Consider the following 23,468-nt stretch of genomic DNA (forward strand, 5'->3'; position numbering starts at 1 on the left):
GAACTATATGCAATAAACTATACCAAATGAATGCAAACAATCAACACAAACAAAACTAATCTACCCTCCATACTTATCCAAAGCATTGCCCTCAATGCTTCAGAACAATGAACAGAATGCATAACAAACACACAAATGCAAAGACGAACAAAAACACAATGAGAACAAAAATAACACTCCCCTGGTTTTCGATTCATCCTCTTCCTTCTTGATAGAATCCTTCGGGACGGTATCATCATTCTAGAATATTGGCAGGCACGACCAACTGGCATGGGAAAGAAACAAAAATCAAATAAAAACAAAACAAAAACGAAAACAAAAAAAAGCTAAAGCAAAAACACTGGGTTGCCTCCCAGTCAGCGCTAAATTTATAGCCTATAGCCCGACTATACTCTTCTCTTGAGTGGCAAAATTCAAGGTGGTTTATCCACCGTCTGTGAAAAACTCGAATCAGTCCGGCACTTGCATGCTACACCATTAAAGAATTTGTGCACTTGACCAATTCCTGCAGACAACTGCACCTGCTGACATGCATCAATTTCAACACCAATCATATCAATCAAACGAATAGCAGAACAAGTTTTTAAAATTGGGCTTTCAGGAGCCGGCTTAAACATAGTAAAAACTACTTGTTCATCGTTCAATCTCAGCACCAACTCTCCTCTCTCAACATTAATCAACGCCCTACTAGCAGCAAGAAAAAGACGTCCTAAAATCAGGGAAACCTCTAAATCCTCTTCCATGTCAAGGATAAAAAAGTCTACAGGATAAATTAAATTATCTATCTTGACTAGAAAATTCTCCACTATCCCCCTCGGGTATTTAATAGATCCATCAGCAAATTTAAGAGAGATAGCAGCAGGTTCTATATTTTCAACACCTAGTTTTCGAGCAATAAAATATGGCATTAAATTTATACTCGATCCTAGATCACACAATACATTATCAAAAGACAGACTTCCAATATGACAAGGTATAGAAAAACTCCCTGGATCATGAAATTTTGTTGGAAGCTTCTTTTGCAACACCGCCGAGCACTCCTCCTTCATTGTGACTTGCGTAAGATCAGTTAATTTCTTCTTATTTTTCAGCAAGTCCTTCAAAAATTTAGCATATCTCGGCATCTGAGCTAAAGCGTCTGCAAAAGGAATGTTAATATGCAGTTTCTTGAAAATTTAAAGAAACTTTTTAAATTGAGAATCAAATAACAGTTGCTTAGCTCTTAGGGGGAAAGGTAAAGCAGATATATCAACATTTTCATTAACTTAGAATTTCGAAGTCTTACCTTTCTTACCTGCCTTGGAGGACTTTTCAACACGCACATCCTCCATAACTTCTGCATTTTTTGGCCCCTCCATGGTCTCTTCTTCGTCCATCTGCTTTTTCGACTGTTCAGATTGTGATCTCGTCACTACCATAATTGCATTCACGCTTTTGGGATTGAGCTCAGTGTTGCTCGGTACAGATCCAGCAGGACGATTTGACAATTGGGAAGCAATTTGACCCATCTGACTTTCCAACCTCTGCATCATAGCTTCTTGATTTTGTAAGCGAGCCTCAGTACCCGCCACATATTTCATCATTATTTCCTCGAAGCTCGGCTTCTTCTCCTCTTGCTTGGGCTGCCAGTTCTGATTATAATTGTTGTTGTAGGAGTTGTACGGCTGTCGTCCTTGATTTCCCATAAAATTTACAGCATCAACTTCAAAAAACTGCTAATCTTCTTTCAGATTCCCTTGTGATGGCGCTGTTTTCATGAGTGCCATTTGATGTGTTAGAGCGTCGATCTTAGCATTCAGGGCCATCAAAGCATCGACCTCTAGAACTCCGGCCTTCTTTTCCTTCTTTACATCCGGCCATCCAATGTTACTCTCCGACATATTTCCAATGATCTCCCAGGCTTCAGCTGGCGTCTTCCTGAATAAGCATCCATTAGCAGCAGCATCCAGCATAGATCAAACCGACTGATCGGTTCCGTTGTAAAATGTCTGGGTCTGCTGACTTTGAGTAAGATTATGCTGAGGACATGTCCTCAACATCTTTTTGAACCTGGTCCACGCCGCATGTAGAGATTCTCCCTCCTTTTGCTTGAAAGATATAATATCAGAGAATAACTTAGCCATCTTCGTAGGAGGGAAGTATTTCTTTAGGAATTCTTGGACAAGACCCATCCAATTAGTAATACAACCAATCGGCAGATCATCGAGCCACTCCAAGGCTTCGCACTATAGAGAGAATGGGAATAACCGCAGTCTCACTGCATCAGAGGTTACCCCATTGAACTTGAATGTGTCGCAGATCGACAAGAATCGCTCCAGATGAGCGTAAGGATCCTCAGTAGAAGTGCCTCCAAACCGTGCTTGAAGTTGGATCATCTAAATAATGGAGGGTTTAAGCTCAAAGCTGTTCGCCTCAACAGCGGGGCGAACTATGCCAGATCCATAGCCTTCGGTTGGCGGACGGATAATATCCCAAATAGTACGGTTGTCCGCCATCTCTACTAGCACCTGCACCTGAAAGTTACAAAGAAAAGAGAGGAATTCAGAATCTTAATAAAATAAAAAAAAAACAGTCTAATCTCAAGCGAAATAAAAATTCTGATATCAACACTGTAATGCCCCGATTTTATTATAATTGAGTTTAATCGAGATAATCAGGGTTTTCAGTGATTGAGGATTGTTTTGTTATTTAGCAGGGGGTTACTTTGCAAGATTGGAGAAATAAAGGACTGAAATGCAAAAGTTGGATTTATATATTATTAATAGATGCAAGTTGACATACCCATCACCTCACCCCATACCTCTCCTTCCTCCCCACTCTCTCCCTCTCGATTTCTCTCTCCCGAAAGCCATGAGAGGCGACTTCTAAGCTTTTCTTTCCGTTCGATTTGCTCGATCCGACCGTTAGATTTCATTTCCGAGTTGAGATTCACGATCACCACAACGAGGGCTTCGTTTAGACGTAAGTTTTACTTCGATCTCTTGAACTTCGATTTTGTTGAGTTGTCAGAATTTGATAATCTTGGAGTATGTTGTTCTTGAGCTAGCATAGATCGTGTATTCGAAGTCGAATCGGAAAAAGAACGAAGTTTGGATTTTATATGATTTTTGGAGTTAAATTCGAAAATGGGGTTGTGAGATTTTGTTGGATTTTGATGGTTTTGATTTGTTTTGTTGATTGAGGAGTTGTTTTGGATGATTTGGGATTGTTGGTTGTTATCGGAGATTTTTGGTTTGACCGATTATAGCCGTTATGCCGTCGGAATCGAGTTTGGATTATTGGTTGTTTTGTTTCGGTTTGACTTCCGGGTTTGATTGAATTGGTAGATTGTTACCGAATCCGTATATTCTTCATTTTCAGATTGGATTGGAGTCTTGGAATTGGATTGAACTTGGAAGTTGAGTCGTGTCGAGAATTGAAGACGGTATATTGATTGAATTTCCTTGTTATGAAGTTTTGTGTTTCGATTGATTATTTATTTGAGTTCGTTATTATTTTCAGATTTGAATCTTCGACGGACTCGAAAGGTAAAAGATGACTTTGAATGGAATGGGGTTGAATACTCGAGTTCGATTGATTCTCGAGCCCCGAAAATCATATACTACATCTTTATTTGCTTGTGTGAACTTGTTTGAGTATCTTGTTACACTTGCATTCATATTGAGCCGATTATTCAATTCGTTTGAATTTAGACGATTTAGAGAGCTATATTGAAGTGGGCTTAGATTTCGAGATTTTCTAAGTACCAGAATACTTCTTATAGTTGCTCTAAAGTCTAGGGGTTGAGTTGAGCGACATCCACCCCAAATGGGTGTGTCGGTGAGTTGTTGTGAATACTTAGCCCCGGGATCCCAACCGAGTATCGATTGACATTTCAATTATCTGATTTGATAGTCCCGAGTTTTTAAAGTCATGCATACATCCCTTTTCTTTGAAGTTGTTGATGTTTGTGGATTTTGATACGAGGTGTTTATTTGATATTGCATGCCTGTCTCTTTTACTTAGAAATTATATTTCTAACCGGATTATTCCGGCTGTTGTCTTTGTTTTGTATGTGTAACTTGGCAACAGGAGGATCAGGAGCTGGACCGAGTCGTCATGGTTAGCTTGGGGTGAGATGGATAGAAGTGAGACTCCGCGTCGTAGGGTCGAGTCTTTTGAACTTCTATTAGTTTCGTTGAGTCGTTGGAACTCTGATTTTAGAACTCGACTTATTTTGTATTGCGGGAAGGATTTAGAACTTGTGGTATGTTTTGATTTCGTGTTGTATTTTATGTTGGAGCTTGGATTTGATTTGATTCGTGTTTGGCTTGATTTTCTCCAGGTTCCCCTGTTTTCTGTCCGTTTGGCCTGCACGCGGGCGAGGCTTGTCCTCGCGCGCACGCGAACTGCCTGGAGTGGCTCGGGTATTTTTGCCCGCACGCGCGCGAGCCCCTTCCTCGCGCGGGCGCGAGCTTCCCTCGAGGCCACTGGCCCTTTTTCCTGCGCACGCGCGAGGCGATAGCTCGCGCGGGCGCGAAGCATGTCTTTTAAAAAAAAAAAAAAATCTGATTTGTTCCCGCGACTTACCGTGTTCGATTATGTTTAATTATTTCGAGTTTAGAATCGTGGTCTCACATTAAGTGGTATCAGAGCCATAAGATTTTTGGAGTCAAACTAGAGTGAGCGGGGTAGATCGAGTCCGCATGAATTGAATTCTCGCATGTGTTTGATTTATTTAAATGATTATTTTAAATACGTGCGAGCATGCTTTATCGATTCTTGAATTAATTAAAATTACATGAGTTGTGAATTAAGTTATAAAGCATGAATTTCGTGAGATATATTTGTCCTTGTGCTATTATCCATTTCCGAATATTGTTGAGATTCTTGGGTACTCAGAGCAGAGTTTTGGATACCGAGGTTATGTGTTTGAGATTGTGTTTGAGATTTTGTGTCCTAACCCTTTGGTATCAGATGGCACCTCGACGATCTTTGAGAAGGAACCAACCACCTTTGACTCCTCCTTCGATTGAGAATCCGCCGCCAGTGATAACTCCTCCGAATGATCAGGACAGTACAGGAGTGGATGAGTTTGATGCTACTGCAACCCCGATGGAGACTCTTTTGAAAAGATTCCGATTGTTTCGACCGCCTACCTTGACTGGTACCGAGAACTCCATCGACTGTGAGAGTTGGCTAGATGACATGGATGAACTCTTCGATTCTCTTGACTACAACGATGACCGCAGAATCAGGTTAGTCAGTCATCAGTTGCATGGTGTTGCCAAGAAATGGTGGACTACGACCAAGAGGGCGAACGAGGACCGAGGCACCGTGATTACATGGGGTGTATTCAAGACTGAGTTCTACAAGCGGTTCTTTCCTGTCTCGTATCGTAAGGAGAAAGGTGACGAATTTTCAAATCTGAAGCAAGGAAATTTGAGCATCGAGGACTATGTGAGCAAGTTTGAAAGCCTTTTGAGGTTCGCACCTCAGGTCGCCAATAACGAGGAAGCCAAAGCCGACCATTTCATTAATGGCTTGAACCCGGAGATCTTTACCTTAGTCAATACCGGGAGACCCAACAACTTTGCAGACGCCATGGATCAGGCGAAGGGAGCCGAAGCTGGGATTTTGATGCAATGAGGAAATCAGGAAGCTCCTCAGCAGGAGCAGAGATCTTTTCAGAATTCGCCTGTTCAGTTTCAGCCTCAGCAGTCTCAGTATCAGTACCAACCTCCTCCGCAACCGAATCAGTCTCAGAGGGTTGATGGAGGCATCAGTGGCAGAAACCGGCGAGATCAGTATCGACCGAAGGAGAAGACTTTTAAGAAGTCTGGGAACAGTTCCTCGAGTTCCAGTGGTTCTAGACAGTTCAGTTCTGGGCAGAGTTCAGGGTTCTCAGGAGTATCATGCAGCAAGTGTGGAGGACGCCATCCATCGGATCAGTGCCGTGGTGTGTTTGGTAGTTGCAACATCTGCCAGCAACCGGGTCATTTTTCTAGAGTCTGTCCTCAGCGGGGATCCGATAGAGCTCAGAGCGGTGGTTCTTCCCGACCGTCCGCTCAGCCCGAGAGGTCATCTTCTGCAGTTCATTCCTTTCAGCCCCAGCAGCAGACTCGTCAGGGAGGTAATCAAAATCAGAACCAACCTCCTCGACAACAGGCAAGAGTGTTTGCATTGACAGAGGATCAAGCCAATGCAGCCCCGAATGACGTGATAGCAGGTAACTGTTCGATTTTTGGTTATCCTGCGTTTGTGTTGATTGATACGGGAGCTTCTCACTGTTTCATTTCTGAAAGGTTTGTCTTGATGCATGATTTATTTGCTGAGCCTTTATATGATGTTGTTTCTATTACTTCACCTTTGGGTGGAAGAATTGTTTCGGTGAGATTAGTCCGTAACTGCGTCTTAGAATCCGAGGGGAATTCGATTGAGATTGACTGCATACTTGGGTTATCTGATTTTGACTGTATCATTGGGATTGACGCACTGACCAAGTACAGGGCAACGGTAGATTGCTTTCAGAAAGTAGTCCGATTCAGACCTGTTATGGCAGAAGAGTGGAAGTTTTTCGGTAAGGGTTCTCGATCCCGAATCCCTTTGATTTCTGCTTTGTCCATGACTCGTTTGTTACAGAAAGGAGCAGAGGGATATTTGATCTATGCAGTGGATGTTATGAGGTCTAGCCCTGAGTTGACAGAGATACCAGTGGTTAGCGAGTTTCCTGATGTCTTTCCAGAAGAGATTCCCGGATTGCCGCCGATTCGAGAGATCGAATTCAGCATTGAGCTTGCATCAGGTACTCAGCCTATTTCCAAGGCACCTTACCGAATGGCTCCTTTAGAATTGAAAGAGTTGAAGGAACAGTTGGAGGATCTGATTTTCAAGGGATACATCCGACCTAGCGTATCACCTTGGGGTGCCCCAGTCCTTTTTGTGAGAAAGAAAGACGGTTCTATGTGACTTTGTATCGATTATCGCCAGTTGAATCAGGCTACCGTTAAGAACAGATATCCTCTCCCTCGAATTGATGATCTTTTTGACCAGTTACAGGGTTCTGCAGTGTACTCGAAGATAGATCTGAGATCAGGGTATCATCAACTGAGAGTTCGCGACGAGGATGTGCCTAAGACAGCTTTCAGAACCAGATATGGGCATTTTGAGTTCTTAGTCATGCCTTTCGGTTTGACGAACGCTCCAGCGGTTTTTATGGATTTGATGAACCGTGTCTTCCAGCGGTATCTAGATGAGTTCGTCATTGTCTTTATCGACGATATTCTGGTCTATTCGAAGAACCGTTCAGATCATGCCGAGCATTTGAGGACTGTGTTGCAGATTTTGAGATCCGAGCAGTTGTATGCGAAGTTATCAAAGTGCGAGTTTTGGTTGGACCGAGTCATATTTCTAGGCCACATTGTATCAGGAGATGGAACATCTGTTGACCCCAGCAAGATCGAGGCAGTTATGAATTGGCCGAGATCGACATAAGTGCCAGAGATTCGCAGTTTCATGGGTTTAGCAGGGTATTACCGTCGATTTATCGAGGGCTTCTCTTCCATTGCAAAGCCGATTACCCAATTGACCCAGAAAAATGCACCGTTTGTTTGGTCCGAGCAGTGTGAGGCCAGTTTCATTGAGCTGAAGAAGAGATTGACCAGCGCTCCGATCTTGTCTATTCCATCAGGTACTGGAGGTTTCTCGGTGTATTTCGATGCTTCTCACCGGGGTCTTGGATGCATTCTGATGCAGAGGAAGCACGTCATAGCTTATGCGTCAAGGCAGTTGAAGCCTCACGAGACTCGTTATCCAATCCACGATCTTGAGCTAGCTGCAATCGTGTTTGCTTTGAAGACTTGGCGCCATTATCTGTATGGAGAGTCGTTTGAGATATTTTCTGACCATAAGAGCCTCAAGTACTTGTTTTCCCAGTCCGAGCTGAACATGAGACAGAGGCGATGGATGGATCTGCTGAAGGATTTTGACTGTGAGATCAAGTATTATCCTGGAAAATCGAATGCAGCTACAGACGCTCTTAGTAGGAAGCTTTGTTCTTTATCTATTTCTACGATTGGTGTCTCTCGTTTGATTGAAGATTGTTGTACTTCTGGGTTGGAGTTTGAGACCGATAGGAGATCCATCAGAGTTTTTGTGATTCAGGCCGAGCCGGAGTTGTTTCAGTTGATCAGAGAGGCACAGAGGTCAGATCCGAGTATTCAGAGTTCAATAGAGAGAGTCCGATCAGGCCACCAGTCCGAGTTTCAGGTCAGGGATGATGTTCTGTTTGTGAATAGCCGTATTGTTGTGCCCGATGTTTCTGAGTTGAGACAACGTATTCTTCGAGAGGCGCATTGCAGTCGGTTCAGTGTTCATCCTGGAGGCCGAAAGATGTATAACGACTTGAAGACTCAGTTTTGGTGGAAGCAGTTGAAGGAAGCCGTCACGAGGTTTGTGTCCCGTTGTCTGAAACAGGTGAAAGCCGAGAGGAAGAAGCCCGGAGGTTTATTGCACAGTTTGCCTGTTCCGGAATGGAAGTGGGATCACATCACTATGGAATTCGTCACGAAGCTACCACGTTCATTCAGAGGTTGTGATGCAGTTTGGGTAGTGGTTGACCGGTTGACGAAGTCTGCTTGTTTCATTCCGTACCGCATGACGTACCGCCACGACCAGATGGCCGAGTTGTATGTTAGAGAGGTGGTGAGATTGCACGGTGTGCCGAAGTCGATCGTATCAGACAGAGATCCGAGGTTCACTTCTCACTTTTGGCACAGTCTTCAGGCGGCATTGGGTACTCGTTTGCACTTGAGCACAGCATACCACCCTCAAACCGTCAGTCCGAGCGTACGATCCAGACTTTGGAGGATATGCTTTGAGCCGTGGTACTTGATTTTGGCTCAGGATGGCAGGATTCTTTGCCTTTAGTAGAGTTTTCGTACAATAACAGTTTTCAGACGAGTATTGGGATGGCACCATTTGAAGCTTTGTACGGGAAGAAGTGCAGATCTCCGTTGTTCTGGGATGAGATTTCAGAGTCACCTGAGTTAGGTCCCGATATGATTCGTGACATGGCCGATCAGGTGAAGATTATTCAGATGAGGATGAAGACATCCCAGAATCGGCAGGCCAAGTATGCGAATGTTCGACGTTGACCTCTGAGTTTTGAAGTAGGAGACCGAGTTTTCTTGAAGATCTCTCCTTTTCGAGGTACTGTCAGATTCGGGAAGCGAGGGAAGTTGTCGCCTCGTTTTATTGGTCCTTTTGAGATTCTGGAAAAGTTAGGCGATCTTGCCTACAGATTGGCTCTTCCCCCTTCTTTGTCCGGAATCCACGACGTGTTTCATGTTTCCATGCTTCGTAAATATCATCCGGATCCGTCCCACATTCTTCAGCCAGATGAGGCCGAGTTGGATGAGACTATGAGTTACTTCGAGAGACCGATTCAGATCCTTGACAGAAAAGAAAAGCAGCTCAGAAACAAGTCAATTCCGTTGGTGAAGATTCAGTGGAGTTGTCACGGAGTTGAAGAAGTAACCTGGGAGACCGAATCCAATATGAGGCAACGTTTTCCCGAGTTGTTCGATTGAGGTGAGTCCGTCTTCAGTTTGTTCTTACTTGTTTCAGTTTTGATATGTCAGATTTCGAGGACGAAATCGAATCTTAGAGGGGGAGAATTGTAATGCCCCGATTTTATTATAATTGAGTTTAATCGAGATAATCAGGGTTTTCATTGATTGAGGATTGTTTTGTTATTTAGCAGGGGGTTACTTTGCAAGATTGGAGAAATAAAGGACTGAAATGCAAAAGTTGGATTTATATATTATTAATAGATGCAAGTTGACATACCCATCACCTCACCCCATACCTCTCCTTCCTCCCCACTCTCTCCCTCTCGATTTCTCTCTCCCGGAAGCCATGAGAGGCGACTTCTAAGCTTTTCTTTCCGTTCGATTCGCTCGATCCGACCGTTAGATTTCATTTCCGAGTTGAGATTCACGATCACCACAACGAGGGCTTCATTTAGACGTAAGTTTTACTTCGATCTCTTGAACTTCGATTTTGTTGAGTTGTCAGAATTTGATAATCTTGGAGTATGTTGTTCTTGAGCTAGCATAGATCATGTATTCGAAGTCGAATCGGAAAAAGAACGAAGTTTGGATTTTATATGATTTTTGGAGTTAAATTCGAAAATGGGGTTGTGAGATTTTGTTGGATTTTGATGGTTTTGATTTGTTTTGTTGATTGAGGAGTTGTTTTGGATGATTTGGGATTGTTGGTTGTTATCGGAGATTTTTGGTTTGACCGATTATAGCCGTTATGCCGTCGGAATCGAGTTTGGATTATTGGTTGTTTTGTTTCGGTTTGACTTCCGGGTTTGATTGAATTGGTAGATTGTTACCGAATTCGTATATTCTTCATTTTCAGATTGGATTGGAGTCTTGGAATTGGATTGAACTTGGAAGTTGAGTCGTGTCGAGAATTGAAGACGGTATATTGATTGAATTTCCTTGTTATGAAGTTTTGTGTTTCGATTGATTATTTATTTGAGTTCGTTATTATTTTCAGATTTGAATCTTCGACGGACTCGAAAGGTAAAAGATGACTTTGAATGGAATGGGGTTGAATACTCGAGTTCGATTGATTCTCGAGCCCCGAAAATCACATACTACATGTTTATTTACTTGTGTGAACTTGTTTGAGTATCTTGTTACACTTGCATTCATATTGAGCCGATTATTCAATTCGTTTGAATTTTGACGATTTAGAGAGCTATATTGAAGTGGGCTTAGATTTCGAGATTTTCTAAGTACCAGAATACTTCTTATAGTTGCTCTGAAGTCTAGGGGTTGAGTTGAGCGACATCCACCCCGAATGGGTGTGTCGGTGAGTTGTTTTGAATACTTAGCCCCGGGATCCCAACCGAGTATCGATTGACATTTCGATTATCTGATTTGATAGTCCCGAGTTTTTAAAGTCATGCATACATCCCTTTTCTTTGAAGTTGTTGATGTTTGTGGATTTTGATACGAGGTGTTTATTTGATATTGCATGCCTGTCTCTTTTACTTAAAAATTATATTTCTAACCGAATTATTCCGGCTGTTGTCTTTGTTTTGTATATGTAACTTGGCAACAGGAGGATCAGGAGCTGGACCGAGTCGTCTTGGTTAGCTTGGGGTGAGATGGATAGAAGTGAGACTCCGCGTCGTAGGGTCGAGTCTTTTGAACTTGTATTAGTTTTGTTGAGTCGTTGGAACTCTGATTTTAGAACTCGACTTGTTTTGTATTGCGGGAAGGATTTAGAACTTGTGGTATGTTCTGATTTCGTGTTGTATTGTATGTTGGAGCTTGGATTTGATTTGATTCGTGTTTGGCTTGATTTTCTCCAGGTTCCCCTGTTTTCTGTTCGTTTGGCCTGCGTGCGGGCGAGGCTTGTCCTCGCGCACGCGCGAACTGCCTGGAGTGGCTTGGGTATTTTTGCCCGCGCGCGCGCGAGCCCCTTCCTCGCGCGGGCGCGAGCTTCCCTCGAGGCCACTGGCCCTTTTCCTGCGCACGCGCGAGGCGATAGCTCGCGCGGGCGCGAGGCATGTCTTTTAAAAAAAAAAAATTCTGATTTGTTCCCGCGACTTACCGTGTTCGATTATGTTTAATTATTTCGAGTTTAGAATCGGGGTCTCACAAACACAGTCCCCGGCAACGGCGCCAAAAACTTGACCGCGTTAATCGGTGTGAATAAATTCAACTGGCAAGCGTACCAGGTCAAGTAATAATATAGTGGACAAAGGTCCGAGTGTCGAACCCATAGGGACTGTAAAAATATGATTACCAAAATATATTTATTTATACTTAATCTAGACTAATAAAAAATATCGATTTCAGATTTTAACTAATAATTAAAAATTTCAATTCAAATTTAATTAATTAAAACACAGCAGAAGACTTTGGATTACTTAAAATTTGGAAAAAGCTTCGATCAAGGACACACATAGGTACCAGACAATTCATGTAACAAACAATTAATCTAAGATATCAGACTTAATTGTAATTCACGGGAATTTTCCTAATTTGTTCGAAGGACTATTTCTAGAACAATCAAACCTATTCAAATATTGATGAACTAATCTTTCGAAATTCTAATCAAATTTGAATGCATAAATTGTTGTGAAAATTCAGTAAAAACCTAAACCGCATAATGAAACCAAATTCTAATTCTAGTCAGTTTTCCACTATGTTGATTATCGAAGTGATCAAAATCGAGACCTCCTCTGTCGACTTGGAATCGATTAACAAGCAAACAAATAACTAGCCAAGAAATTTGTAAGACAAATATAAATTCGATAATTAATAAAATTAAATCAAGTCTAAAAATCTCAAATAAACAAACGAGTTTTCTACATAAATTGTCTGGCCCAATCACGTGGCCTTGATCGAAAAAGAAAACTACTCAATAAATAAAATCATGATTAAACAAGGTTTTTAATCATCAAAAGTAAAAATAAAATAAAAGAAAAGAAGAAGAAATCTTCTTCCAAGCCTGGTAGCAGTAGCCGCCTCCTCTTCTCTGTTGAAATTCTGGAACCCTTAAAATTAATTAAGATTTTCTATTTATAGGGCCGCCCAATTAGAATCCCTTAAAAATAATATTAAACTCGGAATTTAGGTCACAGACACGCGCGCGTGCGGCTTCTCTACATCTCTCTGGAAATCTCTTCGGCGCGCACGCGAGGCATGAGCTCGCCCGCGCGCGCCTCTTCTAATCACCCTCTGGAAATTCCCTTCTACGCGCGCGCGTGGCATGAGCTCGCCCTCGCGCCCCTCACCCTGGATGCCTCTGGAATTCCCTTAGGCGCACGCGCGAGCAAGAGGCTCGCGCGCGCGCACCTTGTATGCACAGAAATCCCAAATGTTTCTTAAATTCTTACAAAATTCAACCAGGTGAGTCTAATGCAAATACATAACATAAAACATTAATAAAACTTGCGAAAATAACTTAAATGCATGCAAACTAAACATAAAGTGCTATAAAATAATGCATACCAAACACACTTATCAGGCTGCCATGGGATGTTCATGGGGTTAAACATGGATATTTGAATGTGTTAGAGTTGGGCTATAGGGCTGGGCATGGGACAATTTGGTTGGATGGTTGTTTAGTAGAGTTTTGAGGACGTAAGGCTTGTGTTTGGGGCAAAAAGGGAGAAGTAAGGTAGCGTTGGGCTAGATCCTTGTTCAAGGGCCCTAGCTGGTTGTCTAGGCATGTTTACAAGTTGTTCTCATGGGTTTTTGAGGTGCAATAGGTAGAGGGTTGAGCTCGGGAGTCCATAGTGTCAAGTGGTCCAAAACAGAATTTTTATCATCGCATCAAGTCTTGGGAAATAGGTCTGGTAAGGTCGATTCTGGGGGTCTGGACAGGAGCTACCTCTGATTTTCTTAAATTATAGGATGTTAGGATCGTGTCGGTGTAAAATTGGGCCTATTTCGGATAAAAATCGACTAGGTTATGTGCGTTTTAAGTTGAGGTGACGTGAGCAAATTTTTCTATTGTTTACGGGCTGTCCGGGAGTCTAAGTTGTTGAGGTTGCTTTGGCCATTATAAAAAGGTGAATACTGGTCATAAGGGTATTTTAAGGTATGTTTGAGGTTCCGGTTAAACGGGAAGTCTTTTGAATTTAAATAGGATGAGTTATGGATTTTATGGGTTAACCGCTCGAGTTGGGCCTTGTGAGTATAAACTTAAGTGGAAGGAGAAAAGCTTTTAAGCCGAGGGTGCTCCCCTACACTCCAATCATCCATAAAAATTCATGTCATGCTATCTTCTGAGGTTGTGTCATTTAAATTATTCACCGCCTATTTATTCGCGTGTGTGACTTCAAACTCATTTATGCTAGTCCCTAAGTCTTGTATTAAAGAATGCTTGTAAAGGTAAATTTTGAAATGAGAAAATGTTGAATGAAAGGAAAATTTAAAGAATGAAGTGAGTTGATTGTGACTTAGACGTGAAATGATATATTGGTTAAGAAATGACCTGTTTCACTTGCCAAATTGAGACTTGTAGATCGGGGTTGGGAGAAATCTCAACTTCCCTACCAATCAGAGGGGCAATGTGGGGCCAAGAAGAACTCGATTTACTTGACGTCATTGTATACTATAGCCATTGATCGATCAAAACCATAGTCACAATCGAGAATCCAAATTCAAAGTAAAGTAAAGGATAATTGATTCATGGATGTGTTTTCATCGTATATTGCTATTGTTCTTACTTCGGGCATGTTATGACTTTTCTCCTTTCTTGTGAGATTCATAAGTGTACTGAGTACTATTTTTAGTATTATGCATTATTTTGAAGCCTTGCTGTATTATTTAAATTTTGTTGGTCTTTTTGGCTCATTACTATGCTTGGTGCAGGTGAGTATGCAGACGAGGCTGCGGGCAGGATTTTCAGGGTCCATAGGTGTTCGGTGGCACGCCCTGACCGTTGCCGCTCTTTTCTTTCCGCATTATGTCTTTGTAATAATTATACTTTGTCGTATGTTGTTTCCCTTTCAGTAGCAAGATGTGTTATTCCCTGCAAATTATGTTGGCATGTAGACACTTTATGTTTCATTTCGTCTGACGTCAAACTAGTTACTATTCACGTATTGCTTTGTGGGATGTTTACCTCGGGTTGAGGTTTATTTTAAACTGCTGTTTGAGACAGGTGGTTTTATTATTCAAAAAAATAGGTCATGCCCAATTTTTTTTAAAATTTCCATATTTTCTTTATTTATTTAGATTTTAGTAGTTAGGGTCGTTTCACTTATTGTGGTATAATGTTATGTTAAATTTGGTACATCTTTCATACTTTTTACCATGGTGGTGTTGGTGTGTATTAAAAAACATAGTACTAGTTGTATTAACTTGTAGTACATTATTAGATAAGTGTATGTATAAAATTGGTTTAACTTGGTATAATATTTTGTTGCTAGGTCATAAACTTAGTGCCAGTTGTATTGAGTCGTGGTACATTAACAGGTAAATGTAGTATAACATTGATTGTGTGAAGTATCCTTTTTTGTCAAATTTTGTATAAAAGTGTGACACAATCAATTTATAAGTGTTAATAACCACAACTGACACATATTAGCGATTCAATAAATGGAAATTACACATCCATTTTTCCAAAATACAGTACAAACTTCATCAAGGCAGTTATTCATCCGATCAAAATACAGTAAAAAATACACCAAAACTAATTGTCCACTCCATTCTCATTTTCCTGAATCCATTTTCATCAACCCATATTCGTCATTTAGTATGGTTTACAGCAACGGGTGCCTTTGTATCGTCTATGTTGAAATCAGTCTGATAATTCCATGTAAAAAAGTCATCCCCAGCATAGCACTCCGTCCATAAGCAAGTAAACATACCACGATCCGAACTAGTCCCTTGGTTTCTACACTTTGGAAATCCCACGTTGTAATTGACAAAGTCAACATCTTGAAAATCCTCAAGTATCCTAACAAAAATTCAACTTGGACACAAATCGAATTATTGTAATAGTAAACTAATTGCATCACATAATGACGGAGGTACAATAATGCAATACTTAAAAACTTCCTCGCACTTGTCCTATCATATGGACTGTTTATTGAGTTCCTCACCACAAATTTCCTTTTTAATTACTCCACACAAATAGAAACCAATGGAATCTCACACCAATAGGAAATAATACATATCTGCATATCTACATTACTTCCTTATCCTACTCGTTTTCGAACCATTTCTAAATCAAAAAATAAAACAGCATGCCATAAATATGATAAACAACTTTCACGGTAACAAAGCAGAAAAAATACAATTAAACCAAAGAAAAGATTTTTTTAGTTTGAACAGTCTATACCTTATTTCCCCCAAAAAAATCATTGATAAATCAAGTTTGAACTGTTAAGAAAACTTCACATCACTTAACAACCAACCTAGCAATTTTATTGAAAAATTGCAATGAGCCAACAAAGATTTACAATTATTTTAAAAAAACTCACAGCCTAAGCATGCTGCGTAAGCATAGAATGCATATAGATATCACGTTATCTACCATTAAATAACACTCAATTCTCAAAATACCGGACAAGCTCTACAATCAACCGAATAATCATTCCCCACTCATTACCAAATCGCACACCATTCCAAAAAAAAAAAAAAAAAATTAAAACAGTGTGAGAGTATGTCCCTCGCCCTAAAATGATTAGTCTCAATAATCGATATCTCAAATACCAATAACCATATATCCCATTTTCTACACCAACTTGCAATCAAAAATCCTACTTTACAAATTAATAAGAACACAATCACATAACAACATAAACACTCAGACAGAGAGCAAAGCAAGGTGAAAAAGATTCATGGAGAGTGACTACGACGACGGTGGCGAGCTACGGTGGCTATTAGGGATCGGAGAGAAGTGGAGGCAGAAAGAGAGACGGGGCAAAGTTATCCTGAGTTTGAAAGCGACGCAAAGACATTCAAATGGAGCCAAACTTCGCTGGTTGTTGGCCAAGTCCCGCCGGTGGATGATTTGGGGTAGGGATTTCTATCTTCAGCCGTGAAAGAGGAGGAGAAGAAGCATGAAAGAAGAAGGGGTGGGGGTGGGGGGGGGGTGAAAGAGAAATAAAGGGGAAGTAAAATAATATTTAAGGAAAATAGTATTATATTATCATTAATGAATATAACATAAATTAAAATAGAGAAATTACTAAGAAAAATGAAAATGGGAGTGAGAAAAAAGAGTTTAAATGCATTAGGGAGTGCAGAACAAATAATTCTTACTTAGGTACTGAACTTCAAATTGTGTTTGTGTGCAGTAATTTTTCTCCAAGTTCCCCTTGTTTTAATAATTTAAAAATTTAAGCTTGCATATTTAAATGATTTTAATTGTTTAGTTCATTATTTTAAATGATTTTAACTATTTAGCTTATTTCTTTAAATATTTTCGAGTGTCCAACTTATTTATTTTAAATATCCTAGTGTAGCGGTTAGTTTAATTTTAATAATTTTAAATTATTTTAAATGTCTAGGTTATTTATACCCTTTTTAATTGTCCAAATCATTAAAGGTTTTATTTCCTCTTATTTATATTATTTATTTAAATGACTTTTAATCGTTCGTCAAGTTTATTTAAATTATTTTAATCTCTCTGCTTGTTTATTTAAATATTTTTACTCGTTGCCGTGACATCAGGATATTTAAAATTTTTAATTCTTAGATTTTCAAACTTTGAGTGTTTTGCGGAAATTTGAAACTGACACTTTTACTCGCACCATTTAAAATACTAACATGTTATATTTTATGTAATATATTTCTTACCCACTTTAAACCATGTGCTGGCTCGGCCCAATTTCTATTTTCTTTCCCTAGCCAAGTTCACGGCCCATTAAGAGTTTTCCTACCCAATTACTCGGTCTTTTCTATTTTCCCCTTCTCCAAGCTTTGGCCGATAGACTCATTTTTTTTCTTCCTCCATTTCACTCCCCTGCGATGGCTTCTTCTTCCCTGGGAGCTGCAGCCGCCGCCGACTTTGAGCCAACACCACCGTTCATCGCCAGCCACTAGTTCCGGCGTAGCCCTTCCCCTAGGCGAGTCGTCCGTGCTGTTGCCGCGTTTCTTGGGCTCGATTTCAGCTTACTCGAACTCCTTTTCTCTGATTTCTTCTAATTCAGGCAAGAATAATGGCATCCTTTGGCCACCAAGTAGATTAATTATGTTGTATGCTTGTAATTCCTTTCTTGCATTTTGAATTTTATGTGGATTCAAGAAGCTGCCAGATTTCTAATTTTCATGAGGCTGCTCGATGTTTGTATATTTCTGTTTTTTTTTTGCTTTGTGCTCGAGCCCTTGTTCAGGCTTCCATTTTCTTCTCCATAGCTCGCTGGCCAGCCACCTCTCTGTTCCGGCAAAACTTCCCTCCAGGCGAACTGCTCGAGTTCATCACCCTTTCCTCAGCTCGATTCCAGCGGCCGAGTTTCCCCCCATTTATGAATCTTTCACGGTTTAGGCAAGAATGTGGCTTCCTTTCTTCACCATGTAGATTAGTATATTTTTTTGTGTGTGTTGCATTCCATGAAGTTTTCGAAAATATATATGGATATAGGTGCCCTGTTTGATCCCTTCCCCATTTAGCCAAGATTTATACGGCATTCATGATTTCAAATTTATGTTGTTTGATGAGGGTGTAAATGTTTATGAACTTGGAATGTGAATGTATTTATGCCATGTACCTTCGAAAATTTCCATATTTTTCAGCTTGTGTTGTTCGAAAATGTGGTGTGATTATTCGTGTTGATTTGTGATGGTGGATTAGGGGATACCATGGATGAAATGTAGTTCACATGGTAGTGTTTAGAATGGCTTGAAGTTTAGATTGCAAGTTGGAGGAGGGAATTTTCGAATGGGCTATGATGGTTGGGGCTCGGTTTTTGGAGACGATTAGGAGCTATCTTTTGGAGTAATGTTGAGCTGTTTTGGGGTAAATTTTAGGGGTCTAAGATGAACCTAGTGTTGACCCCGATCCTAGTCTAGTGGCTCGGGACTTGGGAGTTTCATAGTTAAGTTTTTGATGAAGTACAAAGAATTGGATTCGAGCAGAATTTTTGGAATGTATGAGCTGTCCGGGAATATATGGCTAAGATTGAGTAAAAATCAGAATTTGATTATGGGCTCGGGTTTGGAATTGGTTTATAATGTTAGTAATATGTCGGCGAAAGCGGGAATTAATCCGGTTTAAGTTTTGGTCGAGTTTTAGATTTTTGATTTAATAAGGTGCAGAATATTTTTGAAGCCAAAGGGCTGCTGCCCAGAATTCTGATTTTTGTAAAATGATTGCTTAGTAATAAAATTAAGTGGATGATTTTCCTACTTAGTGCTAAGTTTCATGGAGTCGTGGTTTCAAGCGGAATCCCTTTTGATTAAGAATCGAGCAAGTTACAAAAATTTTAACGGGCAAACCGCTCCAATTTGTCTTAAGAGCTAAATTATGGTTTAGTTTCTCAGCTTTTGGTTTGTCTCCTAAATCACCATCCCGGTCATCCATGTGTGAGTCATTTGCATGATTATCGATCAAACATTTACATGTACGTCATATTTACATATGCATGCTAAGTCTCAAAATCAAGTATGAAAGAATGAAAAAAAAATATTTTTAGGAACAAAGTGAGATGAAGTATGGGTTTGGACGGGCTGGGAGACGTTCTGGCTTCCCTTACCAAATTTAAGGGTTTGGACGGGCCGGAGAAATCCTAGCATCCCTTACCATGTATGGGTTTGGACGGGCGGGAGAAATCCTAGCTTTCGTTACCAAGTATGGGCAAGACGGGTTGGGAGAAATCCTGACTTCCTTGCGGCATAGTGCACTGCAGCCATGATCATGATCGAAATCACAGAGTCACAATTCAAGGATCTAAGTTCAAATATTTATGACTATGTTTCAGTACAGTTTATTCAGTTATATTGCTTATGTTTGACTTAACCATGCATATGTTTCATTCATGTTCACTTCATTCTTTTAGAAATCATTTATTTAAGTTAAGGGCACAAAATATTTTAATACAAGTAATTTTTAATCTGCCTGTGCTTGTATTTATGTAGTAATCGTTATCCCCCCATATTCTTTGCTGAGTCTTTTAGACTCACTACACTTATTGTTTTCAGATGAGGAGTATTTCATTGAGATTGCGGGGCAGGACTATCGAGTGGTTTGTGATGCGGGCACGACACATCCCTCCGACCATGACAGTCTTCCGCAAAAGTTTATTTTAAGCACTTTAAAGTCTTTCATCTTGTTAATTTAGTAAATGTAAAGATAATATTCTTTGGAATTGTTTTGTGGGCAAGTATGTATCAAATTGTTTAACTTTGGATGTTTGGAGTGTCAATCTCTTTCTCAGGTTTTCGTTTATTTTCTTTTCTCGGTCTAGTTTATTTAGTGTTGTTGGTTGTGTTTTAAATTTGCAGTCTGTTGACAGGCGGGTTTTAATCAAAGCAGATAGGTCATGCCGAAAATTTTGAAAACCCATATTTTATTTAATCATTAATTATAAGAAGTAGTTAGGGTCTTTTCAGTTGGTATCCAATCATGGTTCTTGTTTGGGTTGTGCCTGCTACCGGTTGCAAGAAACTCGAGAAATCTCGCCTCAAAATCTGTAAGTTTTAATGAATTTTATATGGTAGTAGTTATTGATTTATTACTTTAAATGTTTTGATGTCACATTCTTTTTAAAATATTTTCAAAACTAAATGTTTAATTTGTTTAAGTGCGTAGTTTAGTGTTTATTTCATTTAAAAAAAATTGTTTTAGTAGTTTAAAGTGTACCATTCAAATGCTTATTTTTATAGCACGCAGTTTCAAGTTAAACGGAGTTGGTGTACTAATATTCCTTCCAGTTTTGGACAGTACGTGGATGTTGTTTGAGTTATTAGTGGTGTTAACAATATTTGGTGAGATTGTAGGAATTTGTCGGAAATATTAAACTCTTGCGTATTAAGGAGCGGTATTATATTGATCTGCCATTTGTTGTATTTATTTATTCCTCTTATAGGGATGAAATCTTAGTCGGATAAAACTAAGTGAATAGTTTGCTTATAAGAAAATTGAATGATTTATGTTAATTATCAGGATAAGATTTATGAATCGAATTCCTTGCGAAAGATTTGTAGATACTGTAACGATCAGAAAGTTATTTTAAATTTTTACAATCCGAGAATATTTAATTTGAGAATATTTTGAGTTTTGATTTAAATTCTAATATTCTTAAATATATATAGGTAATTGAAATTGAAAAAAATTTAATGATTGAGTTGAGGACTGAATTGCAAATAAGAAAAAAGGAATTTGGAGGACTAAAGTTGGCGAAAAATCGATAACTTTGGTGAACACTTGTTTGACTACATGCATATTCCACCGTGTAAGATAAGTCAATTTCATCATCCAAAACAGTCAAATTCTGAGCAGAAAAAAACCGTGAGAGAACAATAACAAAGAAATCTAAAAGTTTATTCTTCATCTTCCAATTGTCGTATTTTTGAGTTCGCTGTTATCCGAAATTGATTCCGAAAAGTGTTCTGGCAAATCCTTGCAACGAGGCCTTCGATTTGATGTAAGTGTTTTTATTTTATTAGGTTCAAAACATGATTTGAGAATTCGAAAATGGCAGAGATCAGTACGTTGTGTTTTGTTTTAAGTTTTTGAAGTATTATATCTTGTCATATTGAAGATGGATTCAGAAATGGTGATTGTATGCTATTGTGATGATTTTAGCAGCTTTAGCTCGACATGCTTAGCATCTGATATGCTGGGTTTTAGTGGTTTACAGCTGATATATGTGTGTATATGATTGATAGGTTAGTTAGCTTTGAGTTTCGGTTGCCGACCTTATGCCGTTACGCTGCCGGACTTGTGATTGTGAACTGATTTGCTATCTTCTTCTATTGAGTTGGGATATGATTGAATTGTATTGATGTTGTTGGATGTATATGCTTCATTTTAGATTGTGGTTGAAGTATTTTGAGTTCAAGAACGTCAACGTCACAACCGAGAAAGAGTTAAAGCAAGGTTTGGAGTCTATTTTGTTAATAGAATTGGATTGAACTTGAGAGCAGATTTTGATAGAGGTTTGGTTATGTTGTTGTTCAGATGTGGAATAGCTTTGAAGACACCTTGAAACCTCACAATCGAAAGGTAAAAGTGGACTATTATTTGAATGAGATGATAACTCGAGATAGTTTGTATCGAGTTCCCTAAATCACATACTTATTTGCTTGTTTGCTTTAATGTGCACTTCTATGAAATGTTGAATGAGTCTATGATATTAATGAATGCTATTATGATGATATCTGTTGCATTCATCTTGTGAGACTTATATCTTTGATTTTGAAATGAACGGAAACGTTCGATTAGACGATTTGAGGAACTATATATTTATGGCCTGGGTGGTTGAGTTAGCCTAGCTTCCGAATTGCATCTACGGTGGCTTCAAAGTCTAGAGAAGTAAGATAAGTAGCCCCACCTCGATTAAGAGTGTCGGTGTATTAGCTACGATATCTTCTTCTCGGGATCCCAACCGACGAAATAAGAGATGATTTTGAGAGAATCAGTTTTTAAGGCATGCATTGTCTTTTATTCCATATAATGAGTTTGATATGTATGAATTGAGTTGCATGTTAGTTGCTTTTACTGGGAAATACATTTCTCACCTGAGTTATCCGGCTGTTGTTGTGTTGTATGTGTCATGGCAATAGGCGGTGATTGGAACAGGGCACAAGCGAGTTTGAAGAACAGAGAATGAGAGAATAGAGTGGTGAACCGAGTTTAGATGTCCATTGTCCTGTCAATGCTTTGTGTTGAGTCCAGAGACATGATCGTGTTGTATTTACTTTTGCCAAGACTTGTTGTACATGAATGTATGGAAGTTCCCTTGATGTAATATGATGATAGTGTATCATAATCTTTCTTGCATGATATAAGAGATTTGCTTGAGCTTATCTTAGTAGCTTTGTCATGAGTTTGTGCTATCAACGTATATTATGTTAGAATTCATGCTAGCAACGACCTTCAAGATAGAATGTTGATATAGATGTTAGCATTTGATTATGTATAGATCATGTATGAGGTGATGCTAGATGAAAAATGGATGAAGGGACTCGTTTTGACAGCAAGAAACTTTTGTTGGTTTCCTGGACAATGAGCCCGCTCGATCGGGTGAATATCACTGATCGAGCGCGGCCCTTGCATTGCATAAACAGAGAATGAGTTTTCTTGGCTCGCTCGATCGTACGAATTCTTCACTCGATCGAGCGAGACCAAAAGTTTTTCCAACCCGAGGAGCAGGCCTTAAGGGCACGCTCGATCGGGTGATTTTACCCGATCGAGCGAGGTGCTGCAGAATTAAATATTTTTTTTTATTTATTTATTTAATCTTTGATGCTTGGCTTTAATCTTTGCATCTTATATGAATTGTATTTGAAATGAGAGATTAGTACTCGGGTCGTCAACAACAGGTGGTATCAGAGCAAGAAAATTCTGGACTGAGTTAGATAGCGAGTGAGGTAGATCGAGTCATTTTCCTTGCTTGTGTATGTTAGCATGATATGATTTATTTACATGATTAATTTACATGTTTTAAGTGCTAGCATGTTTTACTTTCAAGTATTTAATTATTTTGATTTTGTAATTATATTTGAAAGTATGTTTTACGATTGTGTAAGACACATGTTTCTTGGACTATCTGACACGATAAAGGCATGTGTTCTGTTGTTTATGACATGCTACCTGATTATCTGAATTGATTGGAAGCATGTTTTATCTGAATACCTCGATTATATATTTAAAGATTGAATCAGAACCGAGTCTTGACCAGAGGTAAGATGATCAGAGGAGGACTGAGATTAATTTGATGATTATGGTATCCTAACCATTTTGAAAATCAGATATGTCCCGACGACTAGGTCGACCTCCTC

This window comes from Henckelia pumila, unplaced genomic scaffold (assembly GCF_033568475.1).
Source record: "Henckelia pumila isolate YLH828 unplaced genomic scaffold, ASM3356847v2 CTG_170, whole genome shotgun sequence".
Lineage (NCBI taxonomy): Eukaryota > Viridiplantae > Streptophyta > Magnoliopsida > Lamiales > Gesneriaceae > Henckelia > Henckelia pumila.